Raw genomic sequence first — 8,177 nt, forward strand, 5'->3', positions numbered from 1 at the left:
TTATAACAGAGAAGAAAACGTTACAATAGGCAACTAATGTAACACTAAAATGCCAAAATGTAAGGCAAAATGAGTGATACATTAGGTTTATTAAAATTGCATAAGTGGGACCACCTGTGGGTCCCATTTAACCTATTGTAACAGTCTATTTTATCTATTGTAACACTATTTTTTTGTAATTAAGCAACAGTAACATATGTAATATAACACTATATATAATCATATATTACATTAGAATAGGGCCTATGTAACCATTAATTTTAATTTTTTGAAATATATGCTTAATTTAAAGAACAATTCCATTAACAACAAAACATCAAAGTTGCCATACATAAGACTCTTAATATCCAAACCATACTACTAGATAACAGTGTCAACTCCATACCATACTACTACTTTACATCCAAACCCGGCCAACATCATTTAATCACACCCCACCATATATCACAACTATGACAAAAGTACTAGATTATCAAAGACTAGATTACAACAAAAGTATGTATACAACAATAAACTCTTAGCAAGATACCCTCAAGGCACGCCACTTGACATTTCCACCTCGAACACGCACTCTCCTAACAGTCTTGTTGCTGGACAACTTGGTATTTGCAGGCTGTCTTCCCAACTCATACCTAACATAAAAAAAACAACCTTTAATTCAACCATCAAATCTACTGAACTGATACCACCGTCATGCTCTTACGACTATATTACACAAATGAAACCAACCAACTACGTGTAAAACAGGCCAAACTAATATACTTGTTATACATGTTAATAAGCCGACAAACATTCCATTTCTATAAAACACTGAAGAACAATAATTCAGTGTATATATGATTGAAAATCAGAGCAACTATCATTTCAAATACAAAAAATGGAACAAGCCATTAGAGAATCAAAAGTAACAGTAACTCATAAGTTTGATCCATATCACTATATTTACAAATAATAGGTTACCTGCAATAGATCATGTTAAGAAACAGACTTAACCAACATTGGATAGACAGATAGACAATTTTCATATTTGACCAGGTTAATAACTTTTAAAAAAAGTTCAGTCAGAATACGTTTTATTTCATGATTTATTGTTTGCAGTTCTAGCGATTTCTACATCATCCTGCAAAAATTTCACAAACTCAATAAACTAAGACATCACATCTGGAAACCAATGGAAGGAAAAAAAAGGAATAAGTGGTGCTCTCAATATGAAGTAATAACGAAAAAATTGTATTAAAAACAACATTTATAGCACATAAGGTAGGGCCGTATATGAAAAAAGAAACTAAAAGTTAGTTCATTCTTCTAAATTAGAGTTGCCATATATGCCATGGATGACTGAAAAATAAAAAACATACATTTGTAATGATTTCATAATGTTTGGCACCACTAAAGTTTGCTTCTATTGGCAATGCCTCTTACAGTGTACTTGTATACATTTCGAGGAGAAAAGACATATTTTTTCATTCTAAGAAGTCCACCCAATTTTGGTATAAACTTGTTACATATTTCTAAAGCTAAATAATTAAACTTTCTACACAATCTGGCAGGTATAGACTTTTAACTCCAGATGATACCACATTCACTGCCTTGAGGCATTTTCAAAATTACAATCTTAGATATATTTATATCATATAAGCAGGAGGATGATCCTTACTTTAGCATTCCATCAAATCTCATAGCCTCATCAATTTCAGGAATTGCATTTGATAGGTCAGATATAAAACTCTCCTTTCCATCCGTACCCGTTGTGTCTTCATGCTCCACAGTGGGATCTACCTCCTACAAGACTCCAACCATAGGACCATAAACATACTACCACGGCCGGAGTAATATAATATCAAGAAAACCAAAAAATATAATTAACCAAGGTATATCAATGAATATTCAGAATCATAAAAAGCATTGACCAGACCAGGAGCTTGGAGAGTTCACGAGAAAATTTAGCAAGATAATGTTTAAGTTATCATTCTCAGTTCAGAGTACAGAATTATCAGCTCGGTCCTGCTGTGCCTATTTACAGAATCAAATCAAAATTTAATAAAAAATGGACCACATTATAAGTTATAATAATAACTACAAGTCTATGCATTGCACATGCATTTTAGTACTATTTGGACACAACTGGCATGGACATAGAAACCCAAAACCCTAAATGTAAAGACATTAATATTGTGTTCCTCTCGGATGTTATTGTTGCAGGAGGTAGAGGAGTTGATTGTTCCCCAAACTGCTTCAGTTTATTACCCTTATTCACACTGTAAATTATTTATGATACCCCTCTTTTTCAACATTTTAGTAGCTTTGTAGTAAAATCTACTCTTACATGCTGTAAAATATGTCTAGAACAATCTAGTAAAGTCTTGTAGTAGCTGGCAAGATTAATTGATCTCTTGACAAATTAGTGCGAGTGAGTGAGTATAGTTAAGTGGGTCCAGGCTTACCTTTATTTGGGTTCATCGGTGTTGGAACCAAAACTTCACTTGTCTTGGCTTAAGGCCTAAATCTTGGCTTAGTTTCATCCTTTGTTTGTCATCCGGGTGCGGGAATTCTCTAAACAGCCTGTCAAATTTCATTACTAATTCATTACTTATCACACAGTGCAGTAATTAATCAATTTATCCATCTAATTTGACGTTAGACTAATTATAAGGTGACACGCTAGTGCAAATTAGTTACAGTTGAGAGTTCATACGCTTCCATCTCTTGGATCTGATGAGCGGTGTGTCTGTGGTAGCGCTTCTTCTTCGACGGAGGCTGTTGTGCAGTATCTTGCTCATTTCCGGAGATGCCTCCTTCAATCTGTTGTGCATCTCAGTCCTCTGTATTTTAGTTACAAAAATGTTAGTAATTCAGGACATTTACAAACAGTTAAACATGATATGTAAATGTAGAATTATTAGCATCATATATAACTCCCAAATCCGTTTATTAATGTATTCATGGTCTATGTATCTGCTCAGTGAAGAAATAATTCCTTCAATATGTTTCTCTTGAGTTCAATGTATCTGTTCCTATCATACCTTTGGTTTGTCAAACAATTTTTTTCTTAATATCAAAATTTAACAGACAAATATTATATCTCCTTAGCCTAAACTAAAGTAGAGATATTGACAAGCACATTTAAATATCAGAAATTTTGAACTCAAGATTGTATTGAATAGCACTGAAAGATAATGAGAAGAACAATAGAGCAACTGATTATCTTTTACTTCAATCTAACAATAGTATAAAGCTCAACTACATCACTTAAACCGGTTAATAAAAGAAAAACTCTAATATGAAATTTGTATAATTTAAATCAGTTAGTTCTTTGACGCTGCCTTTGTAGGCTAGGATAGGGATGGCGATGCCAAAGATACCGACAAGAGCAAAGTTATGGAGAGTCCAATGGAAATTGTGCTCCAAATTCTCAGGACCAGAACCCCATTTTTCTATCCACCTGTTCTTGTTTGCTTTCATTAACAATGCTGCTTGTGATCACAAATGTACCAGAAATTAGAAATGTTACTCCAGTCTCTATTGCCTCTAGTAGCCTTTCAACACTACATTATTATTGTAATACATAATTCACCAAGTATTATCACTCTTCATTCACTAAACTAATCAAATTACTATTACATAACTTTTATCAAGTTATTATTTGGTGAAGTACCAACCTGATGGTAGCACGCCGAATATTAAATGTTTTATCACCTATTTTAAGTCATTTAAAGTAGCACATGCAACATCAGCTGCTCCTTGATCCTGGTATAGAGCACATATTAGTTAAGCATCCAGAACTGAATGTCAAAGCACATGAAACATTATTGTGCCTTGGGAGTTTCCCAGCTGTGCAATCTGTCAATTCCATTCTCATCCAAAATTAGTCCACAACAATCATAAAATTCAATAGCTAACTGAACTCCCAATTTACCTAATCAAACATAGCTCACAAATTTGAAAGATAAACAAAACCCGATCGAACCTCAATAAAAACACAGAGAACTATAATACAAAGATCTAATCCCCCTGAAATACAAACATAAAGTTTAGAATACAAATATTAGAGTTTATAAAAAATAAAAGAGTGACAAATGTGTGAGTATTTACCACTTAATCAGAGCAGGAGTAAAAGCCCCAATTTATAATAACCTAATTGCCTGTAAAATCATAAAACTTCAAATTTTAGTAACCCTAATTTGGATAAAGTGTTTCTATGTGTATTCAAACATAATTCTTCGATTCGTAGCAAATGTGTGAGTTTACAGAGAGTGCCGAGAGAGAGGAAAGAGAATGCGGCCTGTGGGTATTGAAGAAACCTCTACTTTGAACTCAAAATCAAAGACCTAATTTGAAAAACAAGCCTCAGCCCATTAATTAAGTTATAGAGACAGCACGGTGATGTTGCAGAGAGGTGGAGTGTGGTGGTCGGTGAGGTTTGAGAGAGAGAACAGAAAAAAGAGAGTCCGACGAGAGAGAATGTTGTGAGAGACGAGTGAGTTTTGGCTGAGCCCAATAATTTATTTTGGGGGGAAATGCCGCCTAATAATTCCCCTCGTAAATTGTGTATTATTTTTTATTTTTTAATTTTTTAATTTTTAATTTTAATATTTTAATTATTAAAATATTATTTATTAAATAAAACCCAAACAAAGTAATTTATATATATTATTGTACAATTTTTTTTATAATTTTTATTATATTATATATTACATTTTTATTTATTAATAAACCACAATATAATTTTAATACTAATTTACGATAATATTTTCACTATAATATTTTTAAAAATTAAATATAACTAATGTAACACCATGTGCTGGTGTTACATGTTGTGCAACACCGGTATTTTTCTGCAACACTAGGTTTATAGCTATTGTAACACTAATTGAGAGATGTTACAATAGTACCAAAATTTCTTAGCTAATGTAACGTTGCTTGTAACACTTATATTACAGTAGCCCACTTATGGCGTAGTGTACATTTTGTTAATTGAAGCACTTTACAGTATTATCTACTTTCTTTCAAAGTTGTATTTTTAGGGTGTTTTGTTATTATCAAGTATCTCTTAATTTATGGCTACAATTCCAGAAGACATAAATTGGGGGAGATTGTTGTGTATATGTTGTGAACTTGATGATTTCGTTAACTAAACACCTTGATAGATTTTACTTAGTGAAATTGTAGCACTCGACGGATAGGGATTATAGTCCCGACGGATGACTCAATATAATCCCGACGGATGATGATTTATTATCCATCGAGTGAATAGCTTATGTGACAATAAGTCTATAGCACATTTCTGCATACACATTGTTTAGAATCTGTAGTAGTACCTAAGTCATGTTGACTTTAACTAGATATGCAGAATAGGTTGATTAATTGTATATAGATGATGTCTTGTAATTTTGCATAAATGAAATGAAGTCAAGTGCCAGAATTGTTATCCGACGGATAACCAACAATGAATTCGACGGATGATCAACAACCCGACGGATGATCACTAACTCGACGGATGATCAATAACTCGACGGATGATCATGAACCCGACGGATAAAGAATTTAAATATCTGTTGACAGTGACAACTCAGTCACTGATAAGTGGATTTTATATCCACTTGGAATGTTTTATTACAAGCTTAAATTGGTGTTTTGGACTCAAGTTGTTGGTATTTTGATGTGTTTTTGTGTTATTGCATTTCAGGTATCAGTTATATGAAGAAAAGAGCTTTTAAAGGAAATATGATGAAAAGTGATCAGAATTGGAAGCCAAGGTCATTGTCAAGTTGTAGAGAATCTCAATAGCTTCGCGTGGGCAGTTGAATCGCCTAATTCTCACGAGTAGAACTCAAGTTATGGTCTAAACAAGATTCATCAGAATATTTTCCCAGTCAGTAGCTGAGCGCCTGCTCAGCAGAGCTGAGCGGCCGCTCAGGGTGCGGCTGGTCGCTGATTTCGCTGAAAAAACCTTTTTTTAGTGGAATTTGACGATTTTAAGGGCCCAGGTCCACTAGGGGCGTATATATACTTAAGAAAAAGGGTTTTCATCATCCGGGAAGATTGGGATACCAAGGAGAAGACCTAGAAGCACAGAACAACTCCGAAAAAGAAAATCTTGTTTTCAACTTGTGATTCTTTGAATTAGTTGTAACTTTGGATGCTCATTTTCGTTCTTGTTGAACCTAGATCTCGTTTATTCGTACTTTAATTATTTTTCAGTTTATTAAGACCTTGTTTATACCATGCTTTCATATGAACCCATGGTGACGATGAGTTCTATTATGGGCTATCGTTATCATGGGGTTCTAGCGGATTTACTTATGGATTTCAATAATTAATTGTTTCGATATCTTGGTGTGTGGTAATTGATCGATATCCTAGTATTGGTTGTGCTTATTCGTCTTATGTGCGTAGCTAACATATAAGATAGCGTGTTAATCTCTATTGAAGCGACAGTGAATATAGAGGTTTAGAACTTGCCATGCTAGCATAGGTTCATGTATGTGTATGCATGATTCGTAGGTAACTCTAACCGTTTGACTTTCCCTATGTAATCAAGATAGATAACTTGTGCTTAAACCATTATGTTGTCAAATTCTATAGACATATAGGGTCTCAATATAATTGGTGCCTATTCAGCTTCTATCTCTTTTGTGGATGTCTGGTAGAATGGTACTCGTGCAATGAAAGTTGGCGTTTATCAGTTTCGTGTTATCTGATTACTGTCATCACCATCACATGCCAAGGTTAAGAACAATAAGGCTATTGAATGAAGTAGTAATGAAGTTAGAATCCCATGTTTGTCATATATAGTAATTCAACCTCAATTCTCTTAGTTAATGTTATTTAGTATAATCTCTTAGTTTAATCAAAACCCAATTTGTTATTTGTCTTAGCATTGAGCGATAATCATACATTGTTACATAGGTGCATAAATTGAACTTAACATAAACCAGTCTCTGTGGGAATGAATCTGATTTATATCTTATACTACTTGCGAACGCGTATACTTGCGTGAATATTAGCGCGTGTTTTCGCCCTAACAAGTTTTTGGCGCCGCTGTCGGGGACTCGGTGTTAATTTTTAGTTTATGTGCTTGTCATCAGTGGTCGTTAAAGTTCACTGACTCGGATTCTTTTACTTTCACGGTTTATTTGTTTGTGTTTCAGGTACTCATTACAATGGGAGATCCAGCAACACGAACGAAAGCCTTGATGGATTTTTCTCAACCCAAGATCAATGACATTCAATCTAGCATTGTCCGGCCAGCTGTCACAGCTAATACCTTTGAGATCAAGCCTGGCATAATTCAATGGGTACAGACTTCAGTCCAGTTTGGGGGTTCTCCAACGGAAGATCCCAATACACACATTTGGAATTTCATAGAGATCTGCGACACCTTCAAGTTCAACGGTGTTTCTGAAGATGCTGTGAAGCTGAGACTGTTCCCATTCTCTCTAAAGGACAAGGCTAAGAGCTGGTTACACTCTCTACCAGCTGGTTCGATTACTACTTGGGAAGATCTTGCTCAGAAGTTTCTTACTAAATTCTTCCCTATGGCGAAGACAACTGCACTCAGGAATGCTATTACTCAATTTGCGCAGCAAACGGGAGAATCACTAAGTGAAGCTTGGGAGCGCTACAAAGAGATGCTTAGGAAGTGTCTTCATCATGGAATTCCTGATTGGATGATCATCACTTATTTTTACAATGGGTTGGGAGCACAGTCCAGACCCATGCTCGATGCAGCATCAGGCGGAGCATTATGGGCAAAGAGCTATGAGGAAGCTTATGATCTAATTGAACTGATGGCTGCTAATGAATATCAGTATCCAACCCATAGATATCCACAGGGCAAGGTAGCAGGAGTTCTTGAAGTGGATACAGCTACGGCTATCACTGCTCAACTAAAGGCGTTGTCTATGAAGATCGATTCTCTGGCTAACTATGGTGTTATACAGATAAATAGTGTTTGTGAGCTGTGTGCCGATCCGCATGTGATGGAGCAATGCGCTATATCTAGTGACTCAGCTCAGTTTGTGAGCAACTTTCAGAGATCGCGGTAACCAGTTCTAGACACTTATCATCCTGACAACTGGAATCATCCTAACTTCAGCTGGAGCAACAATCAGAATGCGATGCAATAGCCGTTTCAGCAGTTTCGAAATAAGCTATTCAACCCTCCTGGTTTTCAG

General features: G+C 35.1%; 1 long non-coding RNA gene and 1 other non-coding gene across 8 annotated transcripts; both read right to left on the minus strand.

The window, feature by feature from the left end:
• Positions 1-285: 285 nt before the first annotated feature.
• LOC141720815 (uncharacterized) lies at positions 286-4,498 on the minus strand. 7 transcript variants are annotated; one of them, XR_012574564.1, is made up of 6 exons: positions 4,093-4,498; positions 3,968-4,011; positions 2,696-3,840; positions 2,445-2,562; positions 1,658-1,782; positions 286-632 (listed from the first exon to the last, which is right to left on the minus strand). It is a non-coding gene; the product is annotated as an uncharacterized LOC141720815 (long non-coding RNA). The 7 variants fall into 7 exon arrangements; XR_012574563.1 differs by having other exon boundaries at positions 2,696-3,747; positions 3,917-4,011; XR_012574560.1 differs by having other exon boundaries at positions 3,917-4,011.
• Positions 4,499-7,553: 3,055 nt separating this feature from the next.
• Positions 7,554-7,660, minus strand: LOC141722826 (small nucleolar RNA R71). The gene has a single exon (XR_012575826.1). It is a non-coding gene; the product is annotated as a small nucleolar RNA R71 (small nucleolar RNA).
• Between the last annotated feature and the right edge of the window lie 517 nt (positions 7,661-8,177).

This window comes from Apium graveolens, chromosome 4, assembly GCF_009905375.1.
Source record: "Apium graveolens cultivar Ventura chromosome 4, ASM990537v1, whole genome shotgun sequence".
Taxonomy (NCBI): Eukaryota; Viridiplantae; Streptophyta; class Magnoliopsida; order Apiales; family Apiaceae; genus Apium; species Apium graveolens.